The sequence below is a fragment of the Onychomys torridus genome, chromosome 1 (genome assembly GCF_903995425.1).
Source record: "Onychomys torridus chromosome 1, mOncTor1.1, whole genome shotgun sequence".
NCBI classification, from domain to species: Eukaryota; Metazoa; Chordata; class Mammalia; order Rodentia; family Cricetidae; genus Onychomys; species Onychomys torridus.
In genome coordinates, this window is record NC_050443.1 from 3,699,344 (window position 1) to 3,711,098 (window position 11,755).

The 11,755-nt window shown below is 40.5% G+C and overlaps 1 pseudogene; it reads right to left on the bottom strand.

The window, feature by feature from the left end:
* Positions 1–161: 161 nt before the first annotated feature.
* Positions 162–1,398, bottom strand: LOC118574512 (annotated as a pseudogene).
* Between the last annotated feature and the right edge of the window lie 10,357 nt (positions 1,399–11,755).

Here is an 11,755-nt window from a genome sequence, read left to right on the forward strand (position 1 = left end):
CTGCTAGAGCTGCTCTGTGTCACAGGCTGCAGTCCCTTTACTAAAGCCCTCTTGAACCCCCTCTGCTCCCCACCCTCCCTTCTAGCCTCAATACACCTTTCCCCTCCCCTCATCCCCGACCCCTTGTCCAGCAGTCTGGCCCTGACAGAAGGTAGACATGACTAAGTCAGGATGTTGAACATAAATTTGTTGAAGCATTTGGAGTACTGCTCTGGGTTCACAGTAGAGATTTCAGCCCCTGCCCCATGTTTCACTGTTTTGGCAGCATGTGCAGCATTCTTCTTAGCATCATACAGTGTGAGGATATCGATGATGGCCATGAAATAGGCCTCCTTCTTAGGGGCACATTCATGGCATAGACGTCAAGTGAGGGGTTGAACTTGCCTGGTCCAAAGAAGCAGGGGAAGCTGAGGAGGTTGCCAGAGTTGTCTGGGGGTGTGCTGTAGAAGCAGAGCAGGCTATTGCCCATGCTTCATTCTCACATTCCTCATCCTCTGCTCGCTCTTCCACCTCCATCTCCTCCTGCTCTGTCTGGTCGATATCATGGATGCCCACCAGTAGACTGTAGTCCATGATCTTCAGCTGGGCAAGGAACTCAACGTCTCACTTCAGTTTTTCCAGGAAGTTCTTTTTACTCTCTTCTCCCATGTGCAGCATCTGCCCTTCTTTGAGGAAGTCATTATCTTTGAATGTTGGCAAATCCTTGGCCTTTTCCTTGTCACTTGCTTCTCTGGCAACAGTAGAACCTTGAAGTCATATTTGTGATGTACAGCGAGCCAATGACTGGACACATTCCTGGTGACCACCATGTAGGTTTCCACACCATCCACAGACAGGTGGTACATGCCCTGGAACTGTGGCAAGAGGGCATTGCCATGACACTCCACTATGAACTGGTGGTATTCTTTAAATGTTGTGCATCTTAGCCACATCCTCACTTGACACAGTCTTTATGACAAAACACTGGTTGTAGGTGGTGAGGAAACGCGTGCCACACCTGCCTTGGCTGTCATTGTTCATGGGGGCACTTCGTGTCACTGAGTTCTGGTAATCCAGGTCATCAATTCCAAACTTCTCCCTGAGGTTTCAGAAGACCATGGGACAGTACTCCTTGAACTTGAAGCAGCTGGGGAGGTTTTCTTTATTGAAGAGATGATTGTCCACCTTGATCTTGCTGTAAGCATTGAAGTCACCTGGCATTAGTATGACAGGGACAGGGACATTGCTCAGCTCATTGATTGTGTGGTTCACCCCCCACATCAGGACACTGAGGATAGGCTGGCTGGCCCGGAATAGCTTCACTTTCTGGCACATGATATGTTTCTTCTTGGTCTTGGTTTTGCTGGTGCTGAGCGGCGCCACTGCCACCTCTCTGGTGCTGGTATAGATGGACAACATGCCCGGGCGGTGCGGGCGAATGTGGGGTGGCTGATACAGCAAACCAGTGAGCAGCCATAGTCCTCCTCCAACCAATCCCCACACCTCTCATTTTTTTTGTGAGAGGGAATGGGGGATGGCTGGGTGAGGGAAAGCTGGAGGGCCGGGAATAGGTTTGTAAAATGAATGAAAGTTTATTTTTTTGTTGGGGATTTAGCTCAGTGGTAGAGCGCTTTCATAGCAAGTGCAAGGCCCTGGGTTTGGTCCTCAGCTCCAGAAAAAAAATACATCCAGAATGTCAAAGCTGAAAAAAAATAAACTGCAATGAATTAAAAAAAATGATTTGATAAATCTATCTCACCTCCAAAATACTTATGCTGCTACAGGATTTTTTTTCAGCAAGAGAGACCATGAACAGATAAGGAAGAGTACATCAACACCCTAAAATCACAACTCTGAAGATAATATGCACTGTATGGTGTCCCTTCATCTCTTGGCTACATAAGTGTTATGTATAGCTCTCTCTCTCTGTCTCTCACTCTGTCTCTCTCTCTTTCTGTCTCTGTATCTTTGTGTGTGTGTGTTTGGGTGTGTGTGTGTGTGTGTGTGTGTGTGTGTGTGTGTGTGTGTAAATCTTCTTTTGAGGAAGCATAAGAAATCTTAGTGATTCTCATGTGATATTCTGTCCAGCCTGTCATCCTGAACTCAACTCATGTCTTCTGCCCAGCGTCCACCATGAATCCCTATGCCTAGTGAGAATATTTCCTGGACTATACAAGGCAGAAAATATTGCTGTCTAACATCGTTGTCATTGAGGTCTCCTGGAAAACATCTGAAGCCTTGCAATTTTGTATTATGCATTATAGGTATGTTAATTTATTTCAGTATGCTATATATGCTGTCTTGGATTAAACTTTCTTTTTTATTTAACTTGCTAATTTTATCATGTTTCATCATGTGAAGGAAGGATGTGAAATGGAAAGGAGATAGGAAAAATATAATGATGGAGAGGTGTAAGAGAGGAAATATTTTAGCAAAGAAGGATTTGTGTATAAAGGTTAACATGGCACATTGTTTCCCCAGCATCAGTTAGAAAGCTGGAAATCCTTACCAAGACTAAGTACGGCATGAATTGAATGTGAAAGATAAGATGTCCATATGGCACCTGTGATCCTGACTTTCTAAACTCAAAACTCAACACACTAAAGTCATTGGAGTTCTCTGAGAGTAACGATCTACCCTGGGTAAGTTTTTCAAGTTCTGCTTTAAAGGAACAAACAGCCATCCAGTCAGTGTGCATTAAAAAGTGTTAGCTTCTGCCCCAGCTCTATATAAATATTATGTAGGAGCGAACAATACCAGACTTGGCTGGAGATATGGCTGAGCAGTTCAGTGAGTTGTTTTTCTTACAGAAGACCAAGGTTCAGTTCAGAGGGCCTATGTGATGACTCACAGCCATCTGTGGTTCCAGTTCTGCCCTGGCCAGCAGGGTTTCAATGGGAGGGGACGACCCACCTGTGGGTGTGAATGAAAGGAACAGGGGACACAAGGGATGACAGGAAGACAGGATTCTGATCAAGCTGCAAATTTTATTTTCCTCTGCAAGGTGTATATAGCATAGGAGGGGAGGGGGCAGGAAGCAGGGAAGGGGAAGGGATGTGGAAGGGGTGCAGAACGTGGGAGATGGGCAAGATCGTGCAACTGCAAGGTTTCGGCTCAGGTCACTGGTCATGGGCCATTTATTCTGTTGCTAGGCTACCTGACCATGGAATGCTCTTTATGTTTGTTTGTCATGGCACCTGACTATGGAATGTCTTCTTATCTTTGGGAGCCTCTGGTTAATAAACAGGTGTTACTGCTCTGGGGAAGGGCAGTACTCTGGCCTAGCTAGTACTTTTCCATGGATCATGTTTGGTTCCTGACATCTTGGTCCCTGACACAGTTCCAGAGTTTCAATGTCCTCTTTTGTCCACTCAGGTTTTTAGGCATGCATGTGGTCACAGACATACACTCAAGCAACATTCATACATATAAAATAACAATAATTTAACAAATACCAGACTGATACAAGTGCCCTCCTGGTTTCTCAATAAGGACATTGGCAAGCCTATACTGCTGTGGACAGTGGGATTAAGAGGGGTGATCCTCCAAGGTCAACTAACTCCTGTGGGAATATGGAGAATCTCCTAAATTATCCTGTATCATTGTTAAGTCACCTGTCCCCTAATTCAGTGAGGCATGGAGACCCTACTAGGTAGATTCTAACCAGTGTCCAGTCTACAAAGATGATATGCAAGACGGAGAAGACTTTCCCTGCATGATACCAAGCAAAGCCATGATCCAGCAAGGCCTTTGACATATTCTCACCTAGATGGATAAGCTTGTAGAAGAAAGGCTAAAAGAAAAAGAGGTTCATTTGTGGCTATTGGAAAGGGTGATGTATCTCTGAATTCCTTCTGCTCCAGGGCTTTCTGTGATTGGGAGACTTTTAATGACCATTTCTATTTCCATAGGGGTTGATGGTCTATTTTAATAGTTAATCTGTCTTGATTTAACTTTGGCATGTGGTACCTATCCAGAAAATCATCCATTTCTTTCAGATTTTCCAATTTTGTGGAGTACAGGTTTTTGAAGTGTGACTTGATGATATTCTGGGTTTCTTCATTGTCTGTTGCTATGTTTCCCTTTTCATTTCTGATTTTGTCAATTTAGATGCTCTCTCTCTGCTCTTTGGTTAATTTGGATAAGGGCTTATCTATCTTGTTGATTTTCTCAAAGAACCAACTCTTTGTTTCAGTGATTCTTTGTATTGTTCTCTTTGTTTCTATTTCATTGATTTCAGCCCTCAATTTGATTATTTACCGGTGTCTGTTTCTCTTGGGTGAGAATGCTTTTTCTTGTTCTAGACCTTTCAGTTGTGCTGTTAAGTCACTAGTGTGAGATTTCTCCAAGTTCTTTATGTGGGCATTTAGAGCTATGAAGTTTCCCCTTAGCACTGCTTTTATGGTGTCCCATAAGTTTGGGGTTGTGGTGTATTCATTTTCATTGAATTCTAGGACATCTTTAATTTCTTTCTTTATTTCTTCCTTGACCCATTGGTGATTCAATTGGGCATTTTTCAGTTTTCATGAGATTGTAGGCTTTCTGTAATTTTTATTGTTGTTGAAATCTAACTTTAAGCCATGGTGGTCTGAAAAGATACAGGAGGTTATTTCAATTTTTTTGTATTTGTTGATATTTGCTTTGTGACCAACCATGTCATCAATTTTGGAGAAGGTTCCATGGGGTGTTGAAAAGAAGGTATATTTTTTTGTGTTAGGGTGGAAAATTCTGTAGATATCTATTAATTCCATTTGAGTCATAATATCTGTTATTTCCCTTATTTCTCTGTTAATGTTTCTGTCTGGCAGACCTATCCATTGTTGAGAGTGGGGTGTTGAAGTCTCCCACTACTAGTGTATGGGGTTTGATGTGCTTTTTAAATTTTAGTAATGTTCCTTTTACAAATGTTGGTGCCATTATATCTGGGCAGAAATATTCAGAATTGAGACTTCATCTTGTTGGATTTTTCCCTGTGATAAATATGTAGTTTCCTTCCAAATCTTTTTCTGTTGATTTTAGTTTGTAGTTTATTTCATTAGATATTAGGATAGCTACACCAACTTGCTTCTTAAATCCATTTGATTGGAAATTATTTCCCAGCGTTTTATTCTAATTGGTGCTAGTGGGCTCTTTTAGTCCAGTTGGGTGCTGGCAGGCTCTGTCTCAGGGAACAGTTTCAGTCTCTCACAATCTCACTGTCATACTGCTTTGGTTTGGATAGTGTGCACCATATAAGTCTCCACCATTTTAATATTAGATTTCCAGGTGGTTGCAGTTTGGAGAGGATTAAGTTATGTATTCTTTTTGATGGAGTTTTATCACTGGGGCCAAGGTTAAAACATAAAGTATCTTTCAACCTTGAATGCCTCTCACTGCCCCATGTTCATTTTCTTCCCATTTCTTGAGTATCAAAATGTGAACTCTCAGTTGTCTGTGCCACCATTCCTCCATTCTACCATCATGGTCTCCTACACTCTGAACTCAATAGCCCAGTTAGCCATTTCTTTTAATTGGGATCCTTTGTCATGGTGTTTTGTCACAGCACTGAGACTCTTAAACACATGCTTTTGCAATATTACATGGGTTATTGTATGTAGACATATGCTCATGTGCCTCATATAGATATGAATGTCAGAGGACATCTTGAATGGTCAATTTCTCCTTGTGCAATGTAAATCTGAGAATATAACTTAAGCTGTCAGTTTTCAGACCACACAATAGTTCTTTTTTCACCTTTTAAAAAAGTTTCCCCTATAGGTCTCCACTGATATTATAGCTGAAGAATTTCTACTTGGCTAGGGACAACACAGTCTTTGACCTCACAGTAAAAGTTCATAGATTAGTTGGTATTATGAACAGTAATTCACATGGCTTCTGATCTTGGTAAACTGGACAGTAAATACTAGAGTGGAAATTCATGTGTCTGTCATTTGACAACCCATAGACACCATGACAGATTGTAGCAGTTCTTTGGAGGGGAGTGATAACATAGGAAAATGGGTCACAGACCTATGACCTTCCACAGAATCAGTGAGTGTCCCTGAGTGGCTCCAAGATTATAGATTCAGGAAGAAGATCAAGAACCATGTTCCAGATGCTGACTTCACTCTGTCCTAGTTACTACCCCAGGATGTCTGAAGAACATCAGTTTGAAGAAGTCTTTATGGATTGTCTCACCAAGTGCTGGACCGAGCTTGCAATAATTTTGAACAACCTGTCAAGATGTGACCCCTGGTGCTATTGAGGTGACACAATCTGTGGGAGTTTCTGACAGAAATATTCTTACATGTATTGTTGTTAGCAGCGGAAACCCTGAGAGTGAGCAACCAGCTTAAAATTCCACCATGGACAGGCAATGGAGAAGGGGTGTCCCAACACAAGTTGAAGGTAGTGGGTGGAGAGATGGTGGGAAAATAGAGTCACTTTTCTTTGTGAGATAAAATCTGGCAGTGTCCCCATGCCATAGTGCATGATCGAAATCCATAAAACTGTGGGTAGCACTATTGGACTTTTGGAGTAATTAAAATGAAAGAAGACTTGAATATAGAGATGAAATGTATTGAAAGGAACAGAGAATTGCTGTCAAAGACTTAGGGTGTGTATGAAGTAGTTTCAGTAAAACATCCTGAATAGAAAAATCCCTGCCAGGGTTTTGTAGCCCTCTTGTGGTTATTCCACAGGAATATCTATCTGAGGGGGAGGGAGGAACATTGCTGTTAACGAAAGAGGACAGATATTCCTTTTTTTACTGGTAGGAATAAGACCTGTCATCTCTCTTGTATCTGCCAGGGCTATAACAACTGCCATCATCCAGACACATCCTCTGGCTGGAGAACTCTCCTGCCAGGGTTGTGCAGCACAATAGAAGAACACTAGACACAATAATTGCTGAACATAGGGAGACTTGCTTGGTATTGGGGGAAGAATATGGTTTCTATGTAAACAAATCAGATGTTGTTAAATTAATGATACCACCCTCAAAATACTCCATAAAGACCTGCTCTAAAAATTCCAGCCATAGAGCAAATTAACTGGTTCCATTCCATTCCTGCTCATTTTCTTGGCTCCTACCCTCTGTCAGTCCTCTGATTTTACTGTTTTATTTGGATCCCTGGCCTCTGCCCTTTTCATTGACTCTGGCTACCACCATTGCTAAAATCACCAACAATCAGGTCATGGTTCATTTCTAGATCCTGGACTCTTCAGACACATGTGAGAGATTCCTCAAGGTTTACAATGATGCATCTCCATTAGTAACTAAATCAGGAAGATGTTGCAAGCCATGGCTGACTGGTACAGGTCACAACCTGCCATAAGCCTAGCAGCTTTATCTACAAGCTAGGCAAAATGGAACTACCTCCCTCTAGCAGAACTTCCTGCTCTCTATCTAACCTTATCTGGAGCATGTCCCATGGACTGGAAAACTGACCTTACCCAAAAGCTGTCTCTGAAACCAAATGCCTGATTCTTCTTTAACTTAGTCCTTGGCACAGATCGACACTTAGAACACTTGTATGAGGAGCTCTGCTATAAGACTCTACTGCCACATACTAAGCCTTGTGATAGTGGTGTGTGTGTGCCAATTAATGCAAATTAGGGTTTGCCCCTAAGCTCTCCAGTCCTGTACATTCTTTATACTCTGGAATAAAATTTAAGGTAATCATGAAATCTGTAACCCAAAGAGCTATCTGTAATCCTGCTCAGGGATCACTAAAGATTTCTGTTGCTGCATCTGCCTTTTTCACCTCTCGATCTGGTGGTCAACAGGCCCAGAGGGAGAGGACCTCCACAAATGTCATTGTCTTTTACTTTGTATCTTTGTTTTAGTTAGATCTTTCATAATTCCTGGAATATTGATGAGGGATAATTGTTGTACAAAAAATTAGAGTGACATAGAAGGTAATTAAAAAAAACCCTCATTTTATCTAACATATAGAACATCTGGCTTGACTGGAGATTCATCATTCACATCACATGGGGCAATCAACTGGCCAGGAGATTATGCCCCATGAGGAAGGACCACCCCTAAAAGATGGGTGTAGTAGGAATCTTACAGGTACTTGTTAATAAAATCAAACCTGAGGCCAGTTATTGGGGTGAATGCTGGAAGATCAGAGAAGCAGAACAAGCCACAGCTATCTCACCCTGCTAGCTCCTCAGGTGATCCTGTTTCCTCAGGATGGAAACTTCTGAGTCCTCATCCCAATGGCTCTCAGCTGAACTGTGCTGCCCCAAAGCCTGAACACTAAACCAGCCAAATGCTTAACCAACTTAGTTCCTGGTCCTCAAATCTTTTATACCTCTCTCTTTCTCCCCTCACTCCCTAGGATTAAAGGCTGGATTTCTGGTATTAAAGGCATCTGTCACCATGCCTGGCTGTTTCTAACATGGCCTTGAACTTAGATATCCAGAGGTATTTCTGTCTCTGAAATGCTAGGATTAAATGCGTGAACCACCACAGCCCAACTTCTGCTATGGCTTGCTCTGACCCATTTTCTAGCCACCATTTTTGGCTTTGTTCTAGTGGCTGTCTGTTCAATGACCCCAGATAAATTTATTAGGGTGCACAATATTGTTGGGAACACAACACCACCTCAGATGGGTACACCTTAAGCCTTGCTGAAGAAGATATTTGTAAAAAAAACTATATTTTGATGAAATATGTAATTATTCTTCCTATATTCCCACATCCTAGCAAGGCTCTTACAGAGCACAGCCATGTTGCTTTGAATTACCCTTCCTTCTTTCTCTGCTCTAAGCATGATTGCCACAATGGTTTGTATGCTCTAGGATTTCTTCAAGCACCACTGCCCACCATGGGGCTGTCTGACAGTGTGTGACATATCTCTGTTTTGGCTTTTCTCAAGTTCATGGCTCTTTCCCAACATTTGTTGGTTCAAAGATGGAAAAATATGAGACTCCTGATTAAATTTTGATGATCTTCTTGAAGGACTTCCTGCCAGCATTTTTTGAAAGTTTGAAACAGTACTGTGCAATGAACTGCCTTGGAAATACATTCAACAAATACCTTGATGTACACTGGAGTGCACCTCTCCAAACCTGATTACAACACAAATCAAAAACTTAGATTCTCCCAACGGAAACATGGGAAACTTTTTCTAAATTCTGACAGCTATTCCTTAGAATCCAACCAAGTCAAAAACATTATCATTAACAAGGTAAAATTGTGATTTGCCCTCAGGACCTATGTTTTTTCCTTCATTGGATGTAGTCTCCATGCAAACACTGTCACTGACATCACATATGACAAAGTAATGCACTCTCTGAGGATGTTAGTCTTGCTAACAATCCTTTTTATGAACATTGGTACCCTTTGTTCATTCTGTCCTCTGCTCAATATTCCTTAGAATATACTCGAGATGTAAGCATTTCATTGGAACTATCTCAGGGAAGATAAGATCTAAAATGGAGAACAAATATGAGCTATGTTTCTTCAGTAAATGTTCAGGAGCTGGCCTTCATCTCTGTGAGCAATCTATTCTTGCTGTGTCTGGATGGGTGGGATTCTTGCAACTGTAGATTTTGCTTATCATTCTCTTCTCCCTACTGAAACTTTTCTGAAGTCAACTTTAATGGTTAGGAGAGTTGCTTTTTTGTCTCTTTTTTACCCAATGATGTCAATGATTTCTTCATTGAAAGGAAATGTCTGTTTCACAGCTTAACATTTAGTAGAAAATGACTTTGAACTTGACATTTAGTTCAAGTTGTGATGGCAGGTTTTTAGCTGATGGATGTAAAACAATAAGCGAAGTCAGCTGCTGATTAAATAAGAGTTTTCAAATCCATGGGTCAGAGACACGAGTTTCAGAAGGATTGGTCTTTGCAAATGGTTTGACTGTGATGGTGTATCACTCATTTTAAGTGTTGCTGAGGGAAGCTGATGATGGCTCAGCTGCATGTCCAGTTTCTGCTTCCTCTTTAAAATAGGTAAGACACACAAAATTGTGAACAAAATGTGAACTTTTGGCCCTGTGTATTTTTCCACATATATGTGGAAATTGAGTTATTTATATATTTTATAAATCAGCCCTCTGTGAGATGTGGGTTTGGAGAAGATCTTTCCCATTCTGAAGGCTGATGATTTGTCCTAGTTTCAGTGTCCTTTGCCTTACAGAAGCGTTTCAGTTTCATGGGGTCCCATTTATGAATTGCTTATCTTGTGTCTGAACTATTAGTGTTATATTCTGGAAGTGGTCTCTTGTGCCAATCTGTTCAAGGCTATTCTCCACTTTCTCTCTAACAGCTTCGTTGTGGCTGGATTTATGTTGAGGTCTTTGATCCACTTGGACTTGAGTTTTGTACATGGTGATAGATATGGATCTATGTGCAGTCTACTACATGTCTACATCCAGTTGGACCAGCATCATTTTTGAAGATGTACCTTCTTTTTCCACTATATAGTTTGCCTTCATTGTTAAATGTCAGGTGGCTACAAGTGTATGAACTTATGTATGGGTCTTGGATTCCATATCTTTCTGTTTTTATCCAGTAACATTTAGTTTTTTATTACTATTGTTCTGTAGTACAGCCTCAACTCCGGAATCTTGATATCTCTTTAAATTCTTTCAATGTACAGGATTCTTTTAGCTATCTTGGGTTTTTTGGTTTTTCCATATGTAGTTGAGTGTTGTTCTCTTAAGGTCTGTAAAGGATTGTGTTGGAATTTTAATGGAGATTGCATTTAATCTGTAGATTGCTTTTGATAAGATTGCCTTTTTTACTATGTTAATCCTATCAATCAATGAGCATGTGAGATCTTTCTATCTTCTGATATCTTCTCCAATTTCTTTCTTCAAACACTTGAAGTTCTTGTCATACAGGCCTTTCACTTACTCGGTTAGAGTTACAGCAAGATATTTTATATTATTTGTGGCTATTGTGAAAGGTGTTGTTTTCTTGATTTCTTTCTCAACCCATTTGTCATTTGTATATTGGAGTGCTACTGAATTTTTGAGTTAGTCCTGTAAATAATCACCTCACATAAGGTTTTTTATCCTCTGAACAAATTTTCTCATAAAAATTTTGTGGTTGCTTATGTATACAGGGATATGTGTGTATAAATTGACGTTCATATGTGTGATCAGAGAACTCGTTACTTTATTGAAATATTTTATATTCTATCACTTTTATGATCTGTATAAAATTTTCTGAAAAGCTGATTGTTTATGGCTACTTAATTTACTTTCATGATTTTTTGAATTTAAATTTGTATTCTTATCCTTTTTAAGATATAGTAATTTGACTTTATGTATATAGAACTCTAGTTGCTTATATGTCTGGTACCACACTAGCGCAATGCCACAACAGACCTAAGAGGGCATTCAATTTGGAGAACTGATGTTGCAGATGGGTTTGAATCATCATGTGGAAGCCTGATTTGAGCATGAATCTTCTGAACATCTATCTCTCCAAACTCCAATTTGTATTTCTTAAAATTGTATCATTGGGGGAAGATGTTGCATTTAAAAGATAAAAATATGTGTTCCAATGTTCAGTGTTCATGTGTTTTTATGCCATAATGTGTTATCATGGGTGTGATGTTGATCAAGAAAGAAACAGTTGTATCACTAACATACTTCCATCATGAGGCAAGGGGAAGTACTTGAAGTATAAAATTATAGTCTGAGTTGTCTATGTAGTGTTCTCCAGGCCAAGTTCCTGTGATACAGTAGTGTCTCCCATCATAGGAGAAGTAAAGTCTCAAAACATTGATTATGTTCAGATATTGAGAAGTGTACTGAAGACAGCAGTGTTC